The sequence below is a fragment of the Pleurodeles waltl genome, chromosome 5 (assembly GCF_031143425.1).
Source record: "Pleurodeles waltl isolate 20211129_DDA chromosome 5, aPleWal1.hap1.20221129, whole genome shotgun sequence".
In the NCBI taxonomy this organism is placed as follows: Eukaryota; Metazoa; Chordata; class Amphibia; order Caudata; family Salamandridae; genus Pleurodeles; species Pleurodeles waltl.
The window spans coordinates 964563650-964586144 of record NC_090444.1 but is presented as its reverse complement, the minus strand read 5'-3'; the positions used below and the strand labels follow the sequence as shown (position 1 = coordinate 964586144).

At 42.4% G+C, this 22495-nt stretch overlaps 1 protein-coding gene and 1 long non-coding RNA gene across 6 annotated transcripts in view; both read left to right on the top strand.

The window, feature by feature from the left end:
- ABHD12 (abhydrolase domain containing 12, lysophospholipase) overlaps window positions 1-22495 on the top strand; it is a 497414-nt gene that overhangs the window by 98831 nt on the left and 376088 nt on the right. The gene's annotated exons all lie outside the window — the stretch shown is intronic.
- The window catches only part of LOC138296189 (uncharacterized), a 67962-nt gene continuing 64619 nt past the window's right edge, over window positions 19153-22495 (top strand). The window contains exon 1 of the long non-coding RNA XR_011203785.1: window positions 19153-19467. This is a non-coding gene — a long non-coding RNA (uncharacterized lncRNA). The remainder of the gene's footprint in view (window positions 19468-22495) is intronic.

Sequence of the window (22495 nt, the reverse complement as noted above, 5' to 3'; positions counted from 1 at the left end):
TTGTTCACTCAGGCGGCGCGGTCGCAGCTGCAAGGGAAGCAGTCCGGAGGCCTGAGGGGTGACTCTGTGTTTACCTCCCTATGAGTTAGGTGGTTATGAGGGCTGCAAGGAGCCAGAAATGTGCAAGGTGGCAAGGGAGCTCTCGGGGTGTGCTGCCTAGGCATGGTGGCAAGCCCCCCACCCTTGTGTTCTGGAGTATCACACAAAATTAATAGAAAAAGATGTACGTGACTGAAATGTGACAGCAGCCCTACGTGACCTACAGGAGACTGTCGCGCATACTCGTTTCTGTCACATCCAATTAATATTCTACACATCCAGAAAATCTTTTCCATGGATAGAACAAAATGTGCCTTCATAAGGAAGAGTTCAGATGTATGTCCAAGAAAATGACAATCACAATTGAAAATATAACGTTCCCAGAGTCTAACTACATCACTAATCCTAAGTAAGACTTAGGGCAATCTAGTGTAAATTTTTAACAGTAAGAAGAAACTCCTTCAGAGGCTGAAGAATTTCCTAGCAGCAGTTAGAAACTATTCACTCAACAAAAGAGACTAGATTTCTTCACAGCATGGCAGAAACTCCTCGAATCCAGATTGTACAGCAAAGATCTAGTGGCATTATGTTCTTTTTAACTCCTCCTCCTGCCTTTTTCCTCAATGTTTAATATACCGTTTTCTTCTGGACTTTTCTGCCATAGTGCTGGAAGACTCAGCATTGTGGGAATAGTACTTCTGAATGCTACCAAGGTGTAACCCACCACCAGACAACGTAGCCTGCTGGGTGCTGTTGTTCAGAAAATTACAAATGGTGCACCAACATCTGGGACTCTGAATAGCCCATACAACCAGACCATGACTTTTCCACCTAAGGTCAAAAGGACTGTTTCCTCCATTGAGGTAGGCTTTTGACATTGTGTTGTACTCTTTTTGTTGGGTTATGTTTGGACTATTTTATTGTGTTGTACCTTTTTATGTTTTAGTTGTCACTTTTTTGCCTTGTGTTATTTTGTTATTTCCTTTAGAGACATTGACAAAGGCTGCTTATATAGCTGCACATTACTTTAAACCCAAGTGGCTAACAACCAGTTATCACTTTCTAAGGTGTTACAATACCACTGCTCCAGCTCTTCAACCAATTAAGACACTTTTCACCCCACAACTTTTCGCCCTTCCACTGTTCACTTTATGTGATACAGCACTTCTATTTATGTATGTGCATCAAGGAGGCAGCCTCTCTCCCTCTATATTTCTCAATTCAGTTTGTATAAACAAGTTAAGCTTTTTGGTTTATCAATTTGCATCAAGGATCGTTGTACATTTAGTTACTCCTTCAGTGGGGATACTTTAAAAAGTGGGCTGAGTATTATAACTGACCTTACACTCTGTTTTACCATTTGTGGTGGACTTCTGCACAAAACCTTATTTTACATGTCAGTTGTTGATATGAATGCAGTTTATAGCACTGTCTACAGTTTCAGGTCTAATACAACACATGCAATAGGGTTTATTATTGACTCAAAACTCAATTTTATTTCATCTCGGACAGGGGCTACACAAAGTGTTCAACAGTTCTTTCAAGAGTTGGCATTAAAATGGCTTCTACATGTACATTCTGTAAACTGATTCATTGTGCAAATAGCATGTAATTTTGTAGATAATAATAAACCAAGATATTAGGGTTTCTCCTTCTCTGGTAAAAAATAAATATAGTGGTTTTCCAAGGTATGCGTGGTTTGGGGATCCAATTGACTGTAAGATTGTGTCCTTTCTTCAATTTTGGAAACCTCCAGTGTTTTGACACTGACTCTGTGGCTGAACTCTGGTTTGGATGGATGAGCTGCAGACCCTTGTTGCTTGGTGATTACTTTTTCTAATTCAGTGTGCACCCTAAACTAAGTATGTATGTGGATCCATGGAAGAGAAGAACAGGTTAGTAGGTTATTTAGCAGTAGGAAGAGTTTGCTCTTGGTACCTAGTCTCCATTGATTCACATGACCCTCTATGTGCATGGGGCATGGCAAACTGTTAACAGCAGTTCTTCGAAGGAAGAAATGGGCACTTGTCTTGGAAAAATATGGGGATTTTACACCACATTTTGACTATTAATGGGTCTGGATGAAATTCTTTAATTTTGTGTTTTCTGCAGTTCCTGAAAACTCTTGAAATTCACCTTACTCAATTTCAAATACCTTTTTAATGCAAGATCAAAGCTTGCTGCAAAAAAAGTGTAATTAGATACCAGTGGGAGACTCGTTCACTCAATATCTTTTGCTGAGAAATAATTTCTGCTTGAACCAGTCGCCTGCTTTTATCTTACAAGATACTGACTGTAACGTTTCATGCAAAACATATGAAATTTCGCACACTCCAGCTATTATTTATTTTAAAAAATGACAAAATCTTACAGTGACTGTTATTGGATTCAGTTGTGGAGCTATGATGCAAGCTGTTGTTACTAATTATGTATAATGTTCCTTTGACCAAAGTGCCAATGTTTCCTGGTAAAAAGGAATAATGAGAGTCTCCAAAACCAGCAGTAGATTTGGCCTGACACATGGAAATAAATGCTTCAGCCATGGAACTGCTCCCTAGTGTTTAGTTCCGCATTTCTTGAGCCATGGGTCCTACATGTCTACCTTTTCACGACTATGGACGCTTTTCCTTATCTTAAAGGTAGGCTGGTAGACTGAGGAAGGCAAATGCCTTTTATTGTGCTTGTCTTGCTTAACATACAGAATGCAACCATACAACTAAGTTAAGAAATTACAAAATGGTAGGGATCTACCATTTAATACTGGATATTCGTTAAATTTGCTCAACTTTTTAGTTGTGTTCTTTTCTATCTACACATTTTGTCATGGGGTTATTTTAGCTCTTTGCATGGTCACATTTAGTTTAGCTTTAGTCCTGAGGCCTGTGCCCTTTTACCTAGTTGTTTTTCGTTTATTCCCTTTTTTTTTTCAGGAAGGCTTCATTTTAGTGGAGCTGTTTTATTATTGTTATCAATAGTTACCAAGGCTGTACGAGACTGTATATGAATATTTACAGAGTTTCGCCGGTCCAAAGAGTACAGTGTGTACCTTACACAGAAAAGATGCATGATCACGTCAGGGCAGTTCTCAGAACAACAACATGTTTTATTATATAACAACACACTGCCCGAACCTAGGGCAGAGGAGGACATTTCAGTAGTCAGCCAGCCATCTTATGCTGTATTGTATTGACGCATCTCTGCCAAACTCAGCATCTTCTCTTCATCTACTCAGGAGGACTGCCAGCAAACCAGTAGCCCCCCCCCTGCTATTTACTCTTATATCAAGGTGGGGCTTCCTTGCTGAGAGCGGTATGGGCAAATTAGGGCTACCCCTGCTATTGCTCCATGTGGATATTTTTAGTAGTTCAGGTAGGGGTTTTAGAATCACTATTATAACAGAATGTTGGAACCTTTTATCGGTTTCACTTTTCTGGTCACTGCAATAATAGTGTTGTGTTTCATTGTTCTAATAATCACAATTCATGCCTTTTTACATAGAACGCAGTTGTTTCAATAAATATATTGAACCAAAGCCAGCTTCTCTTTGTCTTTGCATATATTAAACTTATATAACTGAGGGAAAGGGGTAAGATCTGTTCCACCACATCTACCCTGGGAAGTCATAGAGTGTCATGCTGCAACAAATCACCTTTATTTTGGGTTTTGTTGAGATTCTGCTAGCTAGGCGAAAGGGTTAGGCTGACAGATATCAGACGGTGTGGGATAAGACTCAGTCCCCAACATGTGGTTGTGTTGCTTCCCGAAACCAACAGTCTTGTACCCATGACGAGAGTCCTTCAACAGTTTGCTGTTCACCAACCTATCTATTTTGTGACTGTTCTTAAAAGAATAAATGCACAACCTTTGAATAAATTAAATGATCTAGAATAAACGGTTACCTTCTTTAGTCAGTTGTTTGTGTGTAGAGATTGTTATGGGGGTAGCACCTGAGATGCCTAGCACATCGAGGGTGTGCTATGATGCCTGATTACAGAGGAGCGGGTGGTTTTTCGTGGCCAGTACTCAAAAAAGAAGTGAGTTAAAATTGTCTGCGGAGTACCCACCAATTGGTGTAGCTTAATAGTGATTCCCCTAGACAAGACTAAAAACAATGAAGGACAGATGAGGAGATGTAATGTGCGCCTTCATCCAGACCTTTGGTCGACATTTTTCCGCCAATGTGCTTAGATTGCCTAAGTGGGTCAAAATGTCTTTTTTCAGGACCTTTATAGCATGCCCACTAAGGCATTAGGCCTTAAGAGTGAGTGAGCGTCAAGCTCTTTCTTCTAAACCAACATGTTTGTCTGTCCACCCTGACTAAGTAGTGCTTCGAACAAGGGCCTCCTTGCTTCCTAAGGTTGTTATGCCGTTTCACGTAGGCCAATTCATCCCTTTTCCTGCTTTTTACGCAGCCTCACATGCCTCATATGAAGAGGAGAGACACCACCGTCTTGATCCAAAAAGGGAGTTGGTGTTCCACCTCAATCTTACTAAAGATTTCCGGGTGGACAATCAACTCTTTGTTTGATATGTGGGTGTGAAAAAAGGGAAGGCGGTGCAGAAGCATACCATCTCTTGTTGGGTATTGCTCTGCATAAAAATGTGCTACACTTTGGCAAAGACACAACTCTCTGAGGGCTTGCGTGCTAAGTCCACCAGAGCAACTGCTGCTACCACAGACATCTGCCCGGTCACAGGATGCTTGTTTCTGGTCCAGGGACGACCTGGCCTGGGAGTTTGGGCTGGACTGTTCCCATGGGGAACAGGGTCAAGACTGTTATGTATATGGCTGGATCCAAACTGGAATGGCATGGCAAGCACAAAACACTGATAGATTAAATCCAGATCTGTGACTGGAGGCGAATGGTTGATTTGTTTCACATTCCGTCCATCTGTTCTTTTTACATTTGTCTTCCTAAGTGGGAAGAGTATGTCCATACTTGGGTCCCATGCTTGTTATGCCACCAGATTCAAGCTAGCCTGGCTGAAGAGGGGTGATACTCAGAAGCCAGTCCCAGGATGTTTGTTTCTGGTCCAGGAAGGACCTGGCCTGACAGTTCAGGCACGACTATGGGAACAGGGTCAAGACTGATTTGTGTATGGCTGGGTCCAAACTGGAATGGCATGGCAAGCAAAAAACGTATGGATTAAATCCAGATCTGTGACTTGGGGTGAATGTTTGATTTGTTTGCATTCCATCCATCATCTGTTCTTTTTGAAGTCAAATTTAATGTCACTATTAAAGAAATGAAACTTTTAGAAAGTTGCCACTTTGTGATTGAGTTTGTCTAGTGGCCCTACAACGGCCACTGGCCACCACACAGCTTTCTGCCCTTCTGGGGAGTTGTGTGAACGACTAGCAGGCTTAGGAACAATAGCAGCCCGCCACAGGATAATGGGTCACCTTCCCTTTGCAGGAAGCCACTCAAGGTGTTAGCCCAAAAGGTGAGCTTCAAAGACAAAGCTGCCTTTGGTGGGCAAATGGTAAATCATAAACACAAGTAGTATGGGGTTCACTTATAAGACAGAACCGCTGGCAAAATATTTCCCTAGGGCTCCTCAATCTCACACTGTGAGTTCTGTATTGAGTGCTGTGAAAAATTATGTGGTAAGGGAAGTTTCCTTTACGGACTAGGTGGTCCCACACACTATATAGTGTCTTGCTTCATCATATGACCACCTAGCCCCACCCAGGTAGGACAGTGCCACCTGGGCGGACTCAACCTCACCGTTAAAAGAACAGGAGGGAGTGCGGAAATTCAAATTGGAATTATATGGGATTCAGCTATGCTAAGGAAGATGTAAAAACACCTAGACAGTCACCTGTATAGTAGTACACCTTTATTCGTGGTGACTACTGGTGAGGTTAAGAACCGAGGATGGGACACCAATATGAGAATAAAGACTCACTAGGTCACCTCTCTGATAATTACTGGCCAACATGTTTCTGCCCACTACTAAGAGCCAAAGGAGGTCTGGGGGCATTCTTCAGGGCCTAGGATCCCTAATTATAATGCATTACCGAGGCAAGAGAAGGACTACTCCACTAGGAGGAGTGCAGATTTTATAAAAGTATAGGGCCTACCTCTGGGTAGATACCCTATGGAGGCCTAAAGGAAACAAAAAGGAAATACTTTATACATAACTGTGACACACACCAATGCACAGCACACGAAGAAGGGACACAGCAAGCAAAGAGTCATGCAATGTGAACGTGAATAATACGTGTTTAAGGGAAAAGGGGTTTCTTACCCTAATCCTGAAGGGCTACTGGCCTCAGGTCAAAAGGAGGGGGGGTGTCCCCTCATAGTCATACACTAGAAAAGGGAATAAGGCAAAACAGAACAGGAAACAACCTATGAGCATTATGGAGGCCGGAGGTGGTCCACTAATTGGTGGCCAAGGGTGGTGTACGCTGGGAGAGCAGCATAGGGGCTGAGGTATACTACATAGCTGAAGTCCAAGCAGGTTAATGAATGAACCGTAAAATTTCAGACTCAAGCACACATATCAATGAATTAAAGTAAACATCATGGGGTCATAGATATTGAACATTCTCAGGCCACCGACGTCCAGCCATATAACCCACCCATATAACCCAAAGGGGCACAGACACACAACCAAGTTCGAAAATATCCAAATCTTATCTCTGCTGTGGGCGTCACCACTGTATGGGGGTTCAGAAAGACTCACAACTCCAAAGGAGGCGCTCGCTCAGCGCCAATTCCGCTCCCTTCCTAGACCGCTTGTGGTAACGGGTCTAGGGATAGGACGGTAAATGAAGAGCCCCGGTGTGCGTCCGGGGGCGTGGTGAGCAGGACGGTGGTAACGCAACGCCGCGATCAGCTGACGGCCGAGGAGTTTGGTAATCGTAGTTTGCTGCTCCAAGGCCCAGGAGCTCGGTAGAGCCGGTCCGGGCGGAGGGAGGAAAAGAAGAGGAACCAAACGGGGAGGGGGGAGGTAGGGGGAAGTGGAGGTCAAGGGGGGAAAAGGAGGGGAAGACACATAGTGAAGAGAAGAGGGAGAGAGGGGAAAGGAACGAAGCATGCAGTAAGAATAGGAGGCAGAAGAAGGTTGAGGATAGAGAACGTAAAGACAAATAAGAGAGAGGCTAATTAGAAAAATAAAAGATTATAGGCAGAAAAGTTTATGAAAAACAGAAAGTGGCTTGAAAAGGAGTGATGGGGAGAGAAAAGAGGGGGAGGTTGGGGTGGAGGAGGGTTATATGGTTTATATGGGTGTAGTGGGAGGGGGGAGGAGGGAAGAAAGGAGGGTTGTGGAGGTGTCGAGGGCAGTGTGGGATAAGGGAAGGAGGGAGGGGAGGTTCAAGAAAACCACTGCAGGAAGAATGAAAAGTATAAGTTAGCACTGGTGGTGCTAGATGAGCATTGGTTGCGTGTCATATCACCTAGTAGCAAAGCCACCACAGGAAGAACGAAAAGTATAAGTTAGCACTGGTGGTGCTAGATGAGCATTGATTGCGTGTCATATCACCTAGTTAGTAATGACCAGGGTATTTTGTCGTTCAATCCAGTAGTATCAATGTGCAGTCTCCACACCCATCGTTGTTCATAGTAGAAAGGTTTCTGGTTCAAGTCATTTGTTGTTGGTGATAGTTTGTCCAAAACTGTCCATTCCAGCTCGTCTGGGGAATGGTTACTCTTAATGAAGTGGCTGGTGAGTTTGGTGGCGTCCCGTTTGCACCGGATGGTACTTCTATGTTCACAGATGCGGGAGCCCACCTTTCTGATTGTCATCCCAATGTATTTAAGTTGACAGGGACACTTTATCATGTGAATCACATTCCTGCTGTTGCAGTTCGTGAGAGATTTCAATATCCATGGGGTTTTTAGACCTAAGTTCACCGTGGTGGATCTCTGCGTGAACCGGCAAACGCTACAGTTTCCACAGGGATAGTGACCCGTTGGAGGTGGTAATGGCCACAATGTTGTCTGGTTGTTGGAAGGTTTCATGATGGGTTGTGTGTGGACCACCATGTCTCGTATATTTGTAGCCCTCTTGTAGGCATGTAGAGGTTGTGGGAAAGGGAGGCCACCAGAGGTCAGAATTTTCCAGTCTTCCCTGATTATTTTCTGGATTTTGTTAGATAGAGGGTTAAATGTTGTCACACACACTATCTGTTTGGTATTTGGTTTGCTTTGGTGGGGTTCTAACAATTGGTCTCTATTGTTATTACGTGCAGGATAGTCTTTTTCCTGCAGTGTTGTGGATAATCTTTGAGCGTTTTTTTGTAGTTGGACAGATCCAAGCAATTTTGTCTCAATCGTAAGAATTGGCCCACCGGTATTGCAAATGGTGAACACACTCCTAAGGGGCTGCCCTTTGTTCAAGTAGACAGGCTGGTGGTGGGGCCAGAGAGGGGAGACCAGTGTCCAAACTGGTTTTCCCATGGGTGTGTAGTTCACAAGTAGCAACACCTCTAGGGTGGGCTTTCAAGATCCTACCATCCAAGGAAGGGTACAGAAATTTCCATAGTGGGTAAGATAGTGCAATTTGGGATTGCTAGATGCCACAGATAGCCGGAAAGTTGTCACCTTGGGGGAGGGGGACCGAGTAGCCTATTGGCTAGTGATAGCATCATCCCCCCAAGGGCACATTCTGGGCATAAATATGGCACCCCTGGCACCCTAACCTCAGATCACGCTGGAACTGGAAAGAGGACTGAAGAAGGACTGCCCTGCTAATCCCTGGACTTGACAAAGAGAGGCCACACCATCTGCTGGACTGCACCAGCCGCATCCTGGGCTAGCGGAGAGAGGACTGTGCCCATGGATCCTGATTCTGGGAAAATTTTCTCCCCAGCCTCACATCAAAGAAGTGACTCCAAGGGTCAATCGGCTGACACCCTGGACCCAGAGCCAGGGCCATCAAAGCTTAAGTAGCCCACTTCAGTAAGTCAGTAGCCATTCCAGAAGAGTCATAGCTGTCTGTTGCTGGGCGCCCCAAGAGACTGATTCTCGATGGCTGAAAGTTGCACCTGAGTCAGCCGGACCCAGGAGTGTCATCTGAGTCTAGATTGGTCGCCCAAGAGAGCTACCATCTTCCACCAAGGGATATAACTGGGGCTGCTGTGGCTGGAGACCAGTAGTTCAGCCGCAGCCGGCCTTCTAATGTCTGAAAAAGTATTTCAAGAGCCCCTGACCTTTGAGACTAAAGTTGTCCCACCTGAACCGTGGACCGAGGAATAAGGGCAGAGGAACCCCTGTGGACTACACAGCATCAAGAGCATCCTTGAGTATCTTTTATCTCTAGCATCTGCAGCATCAGGACCACTCCATTGAAGTCTGACGTTGCGCTGTAAAGTTTGGAACTGGATTAGAAAACGATTTGGTGGCCAGGTCGCTGTCTAAACAATCTTTATTGGCCCCCTTCACCTTGTCGGATTTGGTTGCTCAAGCCATGGGAGTAATCTAACTCAACTCTTACAAAATTTTCAAAGGTTTACAAACATTGCTGTTACCAGTGCCTGTTTGCAGTTGAACTACGATTTACGTTTTCTTTAAAAATCTATATTTCTGGAACCCTCTGGTGGAGTTTGCTCATCTTAGTTTCTTAAAATTCATAAAAATATATATATATTTTTTAGAAATTGATGTCGGATTTCTTTTGTGTTGTGTGGCTTTCTTATCTTGTTGTTTGGTACTGTTGAATGCTTCACGCTAGTTTCTTTGTTTAAGCCGTGCTGCTCAAAGCCATAGCTATCCAGGGTTGAGCTTAAGTTTTTGCAGATGGATCCAGAGCAGTTTTTGTGAGTGTATTACACGGTATGGACACCCAGCCATACCATATAATATAATACACAAAAAATACTCAAAATCTGGCTGTGGAAGAAAGTGTAGATTTGGTGCAGAGGAGCAAGGATGAGGTGTGTGTGAGTGTATCAGTGGGTTAGAGGGCATGGAGCAGGAGAAAATAGGTTGACCTGGTGGATGAAAAGAGGTGCTGAAATTGGTGGGGCAGCAAGTCAGTTACTAAAGGCTTCGAAATTCAGCTTGAAGACTGCAAAAGTGAGCTCATGATTTTTGTTTTGGTGTGGATGGTGTTTAGTAATGATATTGCTTTCATTCTTTTTGAGCTTTTAGTATCTTAAAGTGATGGTTGCTAAAGATGTAGATTGGAAAATTAAATTGCATTTTTTATGCTAGCGCTATAGACACCTTCGGACGCCTGAAGCTCTGGAGAAGAGGTGTCCTTTTTTCAGTTCTGCACAGTCTCTTCTGTCTCATAACTAAACCAGGCAACATTTATTAGTTGGAAAAAACGAATACCAGTTGTTAATGAAAAGCACTGTTGACCATCATTAGTTTTATAATACCCCCTCCCACTAATCTAGAATGCATCGCCTAAAATAAGGGAGCCACACTAAGTTAATATGTGTTTGATATTTTTTTCTGGCCAGTGTTAGAAGTTCAATAGAACACCTTGATTGCTTGGATGAAGTTTAACAATGCCCTTGGGACTGAATCCTTGCTAGTGCTGTGTTTACAGCTGTGTACATAGGTTGGCTGCAACCGAGATAAGGTATTCGATTTTAGTCAGCTGCCAGTTTTGCAACCATTCCAGTAAAATTGTTGTTAAACGTAGCCTTACACATCTTGTCACACATTTTAACAGCCTGTGTAAAAAACACTTCCAATCCTCCTCACTGAAATGATTTGGTTACGGAAAAGGAACACTTGCTTGGTTGAGGTTTGTACTTGCCATAGCTTCTCATCGTATCCGGTAGGGGATTTGCTAACGTAGATGCCCTAGATTCCTTTAATATAGCCTTATAGCCCTCTATAGTGGGCTATGGTGGCCATTAAAGGCCTACTCAAGGGTTAAAGGCCCGAGCCAAAGGCAAGTGCCTTTAACAAGGGAGCGGGGCTTTAATGGCCGGTATAGTCCAACGACAGAGGGCTATAAGGCTATTACAAAATTCCACCCCTAAAGGGCAGAATGTTCCATTTAGTGGAACACAGGCCTCACAAAGCCTGAGGGGGTTGAAATCCCCTCTGGATCCTTGAAGCCTTTGTTCACAACAAGAGCTGTGAAAGGCAAACATTGGAATGTTGATGTTCCAGCTTCTACCAGCCATTAGAAGCCCAGAGGTACTCCATTGTCTTTAATGGAGTCCTCAACATTCCAGTGTTCCAATGTGGCTTTATAGCACGCCGTAGCAGGGTATACCAAACATTTAAGACCTGCTGCAGCGTCGAAGGCCCAAGCCTTTGGCTCGGGCCTTTAACAAGGACCTGGACTTTAATGCTGGTATAGCCCAGGTTTGACAGGCTATAAAGCTATTAGATAATTCCGCCACTAGAGAGCAGAATGTTCTAATAAATAAAGCAATGGCCTCACGAAGCCCGAGGGGATTGAAATCCCCTCAGGCTCCATTAAGCCTTTGTTCACAGCTGTTGCTGTGTGGCAAGCATTGAAATGTTGTAGCTCCGGAATTTTGCCAGCCATTAAAAGCCAGGAGCACTCCATTGTCTTCAGAGGAGCTCCCAATATCCCAGTATTCTAATATATCCTCTCCATCCGACTCCGTTGTTAAAGGCCAGAGCCAAAGGCGAGAGTCTTTAACAAAGTTGTGGACCTTTAATGGCCGGTATAGCCCAGCTGTGCGGGCTATAAGGTTATTAGAGCATTCTGGTTCTAGAGAGGAGAATGTTCTAATTAGTAAAAAAAATAAAAAAAAGAGCCTCTTAGAGCACGAGGGGGTTGAAATCCCCTTGGGTTCCATGAGGCCTTTGTTCATAGTTGTTGCTGTGTAACAAACATTGGAATGTTGGAACTTTGGGCTTTTACTAGCCATTAGAATCCCAGAGCTACTCTAATGTCTTCAGTGGAGCTCCCAACATTCCAATGTTTTAATTTCATTAAAGCTGGATTTTGAAAAAAGCAAGCTGTTGTTGTCTTCTGTAAATCGTTTTTCATATGATATCCACAAACCATGTTCTCTTCTTGTTCCAAGAAGAACAAGGTAGTGCTGAGGGACAGCATAGTAAAAATTGTGATATGTTTTTTTTTTTTTTGTTTTTACTCCACTGGCTTTCTAATCAGAGTATTAAAGTAGAGTGGTCCACTTCGCCCTTTATCTACAAGTTCCTTTTTATCAAGTGTTTGTCGTCCTGTAGAGGAGGGGCACAGTTGGGAAGGTGAAAGTAAACACTCTTTTCTAAAGCTGACAAAGGCCCTCCTGTTCAGTTTAAAGGGTGGAGGGGGTGTGATGTCATCAGTTATTCCACCCATATTTAGTTGCCCAGTAATTTTCCAAATCACAGGTTTCTACTTTTTGCCTGCATTTTGTACCCACATGCAGCAGTGCTAGTACTAAAGTGGTGCACAAAGTTTTATAATTTGGACAGTAATTTGCAATATTGTAATCTTACACTTTCCCCACAATTAACTAGTACTGGAGCTTGAATAATAAATTAACATCCTATACTAATTTTAGTATACTTGTACTTTTCTCATCTATTCAAAGACAAGAGTTAGAAAAGTATTTTAGCTTTCTGAGAGTGCAGCCCCATTTGCGACGAGAGCACATGTAAAAAAACAGGAATGATGACCAGCCCAAAACGTGTTATTCGGAGTACAGTAGGTCAGTAATCCGTGTTTATCACAAAACTATTCCATGGTATCACAAACACGAAAAACGTTGACAAAGCAAGTAGCTTTGGCATTTGTATTGTGAAAAAGTGTTGATTTGGCCTAACTACGCTTTTTGGTAGCGTCAAGGACGGTGTATAGTCAGAATAAGGTTTGTTGTTGGCATAAGCCCTCACCCTGTCAAATTGTGAGTTCATTTACAATGAAATGCTGACTAAAGTAAGTCACACTTTGCCTGGACGTGGCTAGATTAATATTTAGTTAGGAAATAGTCACTTTTGTAAGGGTTGCATATGTGTGTAAAATGAGAACAGACCATTTCTTGTTGGTAAATCAGATATCTCTCCTTTTTTACATTTTTTTATTGAATTATATCGAATGATCACATAATTTGGAAACTTCCAGACAGTTACATAGTTATTTGAACATATTACATCACAGTGCCTCTGGTATCTCTGGCATATGGTAACTGACCGTGTATCTACCATAGTCATCAACAGGTGGGTGTGGTTATCTGTTGTGGACTTCCCCACCATGAGGAATCACATAAACTCCTGCAGTGGGTTTGTGGTTGTCTATTTCACTATTCCATATTCCCTGTTTCTTCAACTGTGAGTATTTTAGAAAGTGCTTCTGAACTGTATGGGTCTAGTTGGGCAAGATATGCCTTCTGGGGTCCTCAAATGTCTTTCGGTCTAAATGTGATAGATAGGCTGAATAGAGGCGTGCACTTCAAATCAATCATTGCAGGTACCAGGTCTCATATCCACTTTTCCTTATTCGAGGCTGTAACTCTATCCAATACATGGCCACCCTCATTTTGGCCAGCAATAGAATGAGAGCTGCATAAACTACGAGCCTTATTCGTTAGTAATTTGATATAGCTTAGGAGTGAATTCTCTGGGTTTGGTGTTAGCCTGCCTCCAGTCATGTCAGATTGTGTGAAAAATCTCATGCCAATACTTGAGCATAGGTTGTCAGGCCCAGGCAAAGTAAACAAAATCTGTACATTCTGATCTGCATCATGGACGTAGATAATATCTGGAAGGATCTATCTTGGATTGGCTTGCAGGCATGTAATAAGCTTGATGCAATAAAGTTCACTATATGAGCATATGACTATGATTGACTGATACTAAGTGGGTTTGTGTGCAGTAATATTTGCGCTTGGCGGCTGTCAGCTCGACCCCTAGATTTCTCTTCCAGGGTTGCTTGTAATGTAGTGTGCCCTCTCTCCAGAGTTCTGGAAATATCACACCACAGCCTTGCGACCCATCTGGTGGCATCAGGAGACTTAATTATCTGTTTCAATGTGGTCACTTCTTGTGGCTTTTCTGGAAATCCTAGTAGTTTCTCTTGCGCTGTCTGCCACAGCCTCATATATGTGTAAATTGACAGTGGCATCTGTTCATTATGCTGCCTCAGCTTACTGAGAGACAAGAATATCCTGTTAGCATACATCCTTTTCGTTCAACCCTGCACCTGACAGAATATGCATTACTTTGGTTGCCTTGTTAAAGGAAGAAGGGGATTGATGGAGGAGCGAATGTAAGAATGGAAGCCCTGCCTTTTGTCTGAATATCTTCCAAACTGAGCACGTGGTTGCAGTGGTTAGGATCTCAGATCTGGGGCAGAAGAAGTCCACTGGCAGTAGAGATTCCAGGGGTGTCCATGGTTTGCTCTTTCTCTCGTATAGCATAAGGTAAGTCTCCTGTAAAGGTGATACCACCGTCAAATCAACTGTCTCTCCGCTGCCAAATATGTCTCCAAATCAGGTACTTCAATCCCACCTTTCTTGTGCAGTAGAACTAGAGACTCCCACCGTATTCTAAATTGCTTGTCTGCCCAGACCAGAATGATGAGAATCGTTTTTAGGTTTTGGAAGAAGGCTTTATTTAAAATTATGGTAATAGGAACAGATGGAAAAATACGGGAACAATTGTCATTTTTATGGATGCTACTCGGGTCATCAGGGATAGCGCTAGTTTAATCCAAGCATTCAGCTGCTGTGTTTATTTATTGGTGGGGCGTTATTCAACCTTGTTATCTCTTCCCTCTCCAAATGTATAGTTATTCCTACATATTTGAAGTGTTATTTACCCAAAGAACCAGGAATTCTAGTTCTGGTGTCTCAGTGTTTTCTGTCAATGCAGTATTTTTGTTTTATCCCAGTTAATGTGAAGTATCTGAGTATCTGCTGTACCTTATTTCCTCACAGATTAGTGGGGATTAATCCTACGATGGGTGACGAACAAGCAGGAGAAAGTCATCCGCATACATGGATAACAGTATACAGCCCAAGCCGAAATTCAGACCCCTGTGCAGTTGGGACTCTAGTAATTTCATGGCCATGGGAACCATAGCCAGTATAAACAATAATGGGGACGGAGGACATCCCTGTTGCATGCTCTGGGTTACCAAGAAAGGATAACTTAATCCATTAGCCCTAACCATAGCCGTGTGCCTCGAGTAAAGAATCTGTATTAGAGCAAAGAAACAACTCGATCAAAATCAAGTTTGTCATTTGCCCCTTGCCCAGAATACCTGCTATGCAGTCTGAACACAATAGTCTCAACAATCACAACAATGCTGCGCAACCTAATAAATCCGTCCCTTGAGTTAGGGTTTGTTCTAAACCTCTGGAGGAACAGTGGTTCTGCCTCTTTTATTTCAGTGGATTTCAACCCTGCAAATCCAGTGAACTAACTTTCTGTCTCATTGCTTCTAACGGTTACCAAGATATTTAAAAGACATGTGGCTTGGTAGCCCTCTATCTTCTTATAGGATATCTTGGATGACGGCCAGGCATTTATGGGGTCCATGTTGGTCCAGGTGTGAGGGAATCTTTGCCTAACTGCAGACAACATCAAGGGCAGTGCCCTGACTTTTATTAGACCGTCCAGCTGCCTTTGACACTGTCCATCACACCTTCTCCTGGATAGGCTGCAGGACACCTGCATGGGCAGTTCAGTCATTTTCAGCAGAATTCACACAATGAGCATAACCCACCGTTTACCCCTAAAGTGTACCCTCTTTCACGTGTCGTTTCACAGACATCAGTACCCTCTTTCCTTATATCTTTAACTCCCCCCTGTCTACCTTCATCCATTCTTAGAGCCTCCACATTTATATGAATTCAGATAACACTCCGTTATTCTTTCTTTATGTGGAGAGAAGGGTCATAAATGCTAGCTTTCAAGCAATGCATGGTAAAATCGGTGGGTTGATGGTTAAGCATTGGTTTAAGCTGAATATTGAAAGAATACATCTCTTCGTGGCAGGAGCCCAGGCCTTTGAAATTCTGTTTTCTGGTGCCATATGATAGGGAACTCTTCTACCACGGTTAATATATTTTTAAAAAACTTGACTTTAAATGTGTTTCCAAACTTCAGATAAAAAAATGTAAAAAATGTCATTCGTTTCATCTTCACACCTCTTATAGTTTAGGAATCTGCAAAATAATGTTCCTTGTCTCATTTAAAGGCTTACCACATTTAGGTTGCTGCACTGGTGTGGTCTTTACTCCATTGCAGTGCCCTCTAAATATTTACGGATGACAAAGATGCAAGCCTGGGTAACAGTACCAAGATTCCACCCTGCCTCCAATGTCCTTATGAAGCTCCACCTGCTTCATGTTCAGGGCAAGATTTATTTTAAAAGTCCCTGACCTCCCATTGGAAATGCTCCTGTTTGTGTGACACATCGCTATTGGTACATTACTACCAGAAGTTTATGTTCTTCCAGGTGAACATTCCTCGCTTAATAATTCAAATTTGGGGCAGATCTTTCTCTGTTTAGGATTCGGCTCTTTGGAACTTCCATCCTTTGCATTTAAATTAACTCCCAAGGTTCGTCTTCAAAATGCACCTTAAAACCTTGTTTTTTTGCTAATCATTTGTCCTTTTGGGCACTGTGAAGAGCAGTGGTTTGCAGGTTATTTGAAAATCTATCAAACACCGTCAGACTCCATGGGGTATGAAGGGACTTTATAAAAGTCAAGTTAACATAGCTCAGCATACAAAAAAATAATTTGAACAAACGAATGAAGCATGTATAAGTCCTTCCTTGCTATTTCTGAAGAGTTTCTTCTGCACAGACTCGTGAACTACAGGTGCTTGCAGCTGTTAGGGCCGTGTCATAATTACTTCCCTTACCTTATGCCCACTGCACCTCTCTCACACATAACTAGTGACAGAGGTAGCCCCTTTGTAGAGGGCGGAGAGCCAAAGAATAGACAAGACGAAGGAATGAAAGATAGGGAAAAAATTAAAGGTGGATCAGTGCATAATTTGAACAGGTTCGTGTTTTCACTGGAACCCATTTTAGAGCACCGCTACTTAATTTAGGTGCCTGCATTCGTGATGGTTTTGAATGTGACATGTCCAGCCTGCTGTGCATTTTTCTTTAAAGAACCATTATTGCTACAGTAGCACTACGTGATTTAATTTCATGAGTGACATTCATAACGTTTAAAACCTCCACCATTTCAAGTGCAAGACCTCTCCAAGGCTTAGGAACTCCCTAAGAAGCGAGTTCCTCGGATTTGCTTCTCTATGGATAATCGGAGCATGGATGGGCCAGGCCAGCATCCTCTTTCTTGCACGCTTCCCACTAAGTCGTGCAAGTGATGTAATAGCTGCTAGCTAGCATGGCATTGGGGAGGCTGTCTCTAAACGTAAAACCCCAACAAAATAAAAATAAACACTCAGCTTGCCCCATGGCAGACAGGTAACCTGTCAAGTCCTATTTTTCCATTGAACTTCGGTACTGGGAGTTTGTTTTCATTATACATTTTGGACTGCAGTACTATAATGTAAAGCCAAGTGGTGCTGAAAAAGCTATCCACACAATCTGGAACAACTCGGGATCAGACTATCTCTGTGTAAATATGAACTGCAGTTTATTTGGATGAAGTAGGGAACTGCAGTTTTTGGAGGACTGTACAAACCTAGTAGCGTACCATAGGTAAGCATAATTTTACTTCCAAGCTCCTATATATACATAAAAACACATAATTTGCAAAGAACTTTGGCGCTGTTTTTCGAATTTTCATAAAACTTTCTGAAAAAAAGGTTCAGGTTTCAGGGTGATCCATGAAGCAGGGACTGAGAGAAAAAGGGGGTCCCAAAAAGCAATTTCTATTGGGAATTTTGAACAGTGGTACAGCCCAAACTGCTGAACAGACATGCACCAAATTTGTCAGAAAGCTAGATCTTTACCCATAAAGCATGTCTTTTGTGAAATGATGTAATTTTATTTAGCAGTTTTTGAGAAATTGTGTTTAATAGTCAATAGATATCTATACGTTGAGCGGAGATTCCAAAATTCATGCCTTCTCTTTGCCAGGAGGGCTAATTTATTATTCACTGCTCCGGCCCTTCATGACGTTCTTTGCATTTTGCCTATTTTGTGGTGCCACATTCTGCAGGGGCACCAATAACATGCTACAAAAGTGTTGTGATGGCTGCAGGAAGATCAAGTAGCTCTTGGAAAATCATGTATTACAAGTAACTCTGTTTTATGAGGTGTATACAGCATGACTAGAGGAAAGGTTGGTAGTGTTTCTAACCATTTCTGCAGCTGGATCATGTGCTTTTCAGCTTTAGAATTGTAGTGCCCCTTTGTGGCTGTTTTATGGCTGCATTATATGGCCGAAGGAGAGTAAAAGAAAGTCTTTAATGTGTTTTATATTGTTGACAAAGCCAACAGGCTTGCCTTAATTTAACAGTGTGGTGACTGCTTGACAAAGCTAATAAGCTTGCCTTGCTTATTGATCTGGTAACTCTCTCACAAAGCTAGTAGGCTTGTCTTGTATAATGATGTGGTCACCCCTTGATAAAGCAGTTAGGCTTGTCTTTGTACAATAATGTGGTGACCTCTTGACAGAGCCAATAGGGTAGCATTTTTAGGGTCTGTCTCTGGTGTAATCTCTCTTTGGGCTTTTAACCACACCCATCAGTTTGGTTGGTTCGTGAGCTTGCCTTTTAAAATTTGCTTAATTTCATTAGTGAAAGGTATGCATACATCATGCCTTTTCCGGTGTTTAGCCCTCCTCGAGCGCACTGGCCAACTACTGAAAAAATACGAGGCTCCATGTTTTCAGTATGGTTTCTGAACTACTTTTTCTCTTTATTTCTCAGGCAGCACAATCTTGCTGGGCAGTAGTTGAGCGCTTTGCATGGCATCGACCCTCTTACATGGCTAATTGCACTTTTGCTGGTTACATGGCTAATTGCACTTTTGCCTGTTACATGGATAATTGCACTTTTGCCGATACGTTTCACTGCGAGCGAACTTCTCTTTCCTTTTGTGTGACCTCATCACACTTCATGGTGGCCATGGGCTTGCTTATGTGAAACTGTTTTACTTTTCAGTTTATGTGGCAAGAAAAGTCTGGTTAAGAGTTTATAATGCAAATAGCTCTAACTGGAGCAAATGTGAGCCCCGTTACATTGCAAATGCTTGTTAATTGATGTGGTCATCCTTTGATAAGGTTAATAGGTTTGTGTGACAGGGCACAACAACGAAGGAAGCACGGGCCGATGTTTGAGTCCCCCATGGGGACACCAACGATAATAACCGCAGCGTGCCCGGAGGAGCGTGCCTACCTCACCAGGACCAATAATCCCAAGGAGCGACAGGAAGAGGAAGGAAGGAACCCTGGGGAGGAAGAAGACGGACGACCAAAGGAGAAGACTAGCAAAGACCCAGTGGAGACGGGACCACACCTAAACAGCTCCGGACCAGAGAACAAGATCCGAGGAGCAGCGGAAAGGATCAGGGGAAGCGGAGAAGCTAGCCATGTCCCACCAGGTACGTGACCGCATACGCGGTCAGCTCACAAAACTGGTGGGGACGGTCGGGAGGGAAAGGGGCGCGAGATGGTGGGCAGAAAAGTAAAGGGAAGCCCTGGGGCACCTACATTTTTCAACTTGAAGCACGCTGTGACCCACAACCATAAAGAACACGATAGGAAGCCCATGGCACTTAATTTGTTAAATTCTAAGCACGGTGAAATACACACCAAAAATAGAAAAAAAGAAAGGGAAAATAAAAGGAAGAAATCCCACACAGAGGATCAACTATTTTCCTACCCCCCTCCTTTTCCTTTGGCACCTGGGCACCACTTAGCACTTGTGTACAGTTGTGCTTCACAGAGGTACTCCTGCATAACCCGCCCCTATTTGCATGCAAATAAAAATAAACCAAGTTAAAAACACTTACTTGACAACAGCTTGTTTTTTCCCCTCCTCCTGCTGGCTACCTGAGGGCTGGATACGGTAAAATCCTGACAACCTAAGGGAATAAAAGAACAAGAGAAACTAACACCAAAGAGGAAAGAGGAGAAGAAGAGGAGGACTAGACCTACAGAGATACATATACCCAACTATATTGACTAAACAGGATTCTGTTTGGGAATTTAAATAAAGACTGTTTGAATAGTCATACCTGGTTGGCCAATTTCTTAGGGATAAACAGAAACACGGTGACCTCCCTGGGAAAACACTATGACAGTTTGACTTTATATAATGACGTGGTGACTCCCTGACAAAGGCAATAGTCTTGCCATGTCTGTTTCTGTGATCATCCTTGGAGAAAACCAATTGACGTCTCTTGAATAATGGTGTGACCACCCCTTGACAAAGCCAATAGGCTTGTCTTCATATAATGATGTACTGACCTCTTGACACAGCCGTCGGCTTGCCTTGTGTATTGATGTTGTCACCCCTTGGCGAAGTCAATACGTTTACCAATATATAATTATGTGGTGACCACTTAACAAAGATAATAGGCCTGCATTTTATATACTGATGTGGTGACGCCTTGAGAAAGCCAGCAGATTTACAATATTTAAAGTGACACCCCTTTATATTGTGGTAAGCGCTCTCATTGCATGCCCATGCACAGACAGATTGGCCGTCCCTGAAGTTTGCTCTGCCGGTATTTGCATCACGGAGAAATAGAGAAAGACCAAACCAGCCTCTCTCATTCCTTCAGTGTGTATACGTCCTAATTATATGTTTGCAAATACAGTTTGATTATATGTTTTTTTGGGCAGAATTCTTGCCATCAAAGACACACTAAAAAGATAAACTTACCAGCCTTCCCTCTGAACCCTCTCAGCTCTCTCACTCTTTATAGCATTACAGTCAATCATACTCTGGCACTCGGAACCATCAGTGTCACAGAAGAACAGAGCTTGTTAGAGTCAATTCAGCTCCCATTGCAAGGAATAACTGTCCCCTTTTTTAACATGCTAGTGTTAATTTATATAAGATGTGATCACTATGCCCCACTTATTTCGATGTGTACTATGACATGATGCATAACAACGGTAGCAGCATTTTTACATTCAGCAGGATGTGTGATCCAGCTTGTCACTTCCTGCCCTTGACCCAATCATCTCATAATATTACTGTTGTTGCATTTTCATCCTGCACAAAAATCAATGCTGTTCGAAGTGGATGAAACTTTGGATGTTGTAAGTGGTGTGGTAGAACCATCGACAAAATTTCAGTACAACCCCAAACGTTTTAAACACCATGACCAATGTGGCTATGGAAGGAAATCTCCAATCAGGAAATAGAGTTAAAACTTTTATTACAAACACAAGCTCTAAGTCATGTAGACAGTGCACAAAACCTAATTATAAAGATACATAATCACTAAAGGTTGCCCAAGGCCTCGGAAAATACTTGGGCGAACTAACATTAATAAAACTAAGCTTTCAAGAAGAAGAATGTACATCGTCAATAAAAATATCAGAGTTACAGAGATGACACGTTGCTCAGAGTTAGCATTCATCAGTCAATTTAAATTCGTCAATGATCTTTAGCTGGGGACAGGTCAACCCTACAACTAACCAAATCAGGGAAATACATGTGTGTGGAGAAACACGTGGGAAGAATACAAAAAGCATAAAAAGGACAGAAATAATTTGGAAACAATAATGACTGGAGGTCACTAAGTTAGACAAAAGATAAGGAAAAGAGAAAGTGTCAGCATATCAGAAGCTCAGTCAAGAGTCTTCTGAAAGGGAAAATAAAAAGGATTTCTAAGTTTAAAAGGGCATTTCCAAGGCAATGGCTGAGAGGGACATAAATCTCCAAGGGATACAGCATTTAGGGAATCTTCATCAGCAAAGCATCAGGATCAGCAAAACGTCTGCAAGCATTAGAAGCTCTCTGCAAGCTGCTAGAAACTACGGCGACTGCTCAAAGTTCAAATGACCATCACTATTTTAGAATTCACAAATCATTCTAATAGCCAATATCAATCAGTTCATGTCACGTTGAAGAGGCATCATCCAGTAGTAATCGTCCAGTTTTTTCCCAGGACAGTCATGTTAACATCTTCCATCCGTGACTCAATGCAAGTTTGAAGCAATTGTATACAATACCAGTACACATTTTGCAGTGTTCTTCCGTCAAGGACACTACACTACTTTCTCTCTATGCTTAAACAATAGAATCTATTACCATTTACAAGCTTCTCATGAGAACATTACCTAAAAGAAAAATTGACATTAGAAAATCAATCAGCATTTCTAGCATGATCACAAATTACAAGCTTCAACAGGCCTCACTCATGCTATCACAAGGGAATCATAATAATGCATTTAATTAATATGTTGTAGTAAAACACATTTAATGTGCAAATGTATAAATTTAGCAATAACAATATTTAATTATTGTGAGTAATACATTTCATTTCTCACGGGAAAGTTTTGTTCCTGCATTTGATTGGGTACAACAGAGAACTGCACTTCTTTCACTTTTGCACATATTTTAAAAGCATTAATCATCTAAAATTCAATGTCGTTTCTACATACACTGTTAGT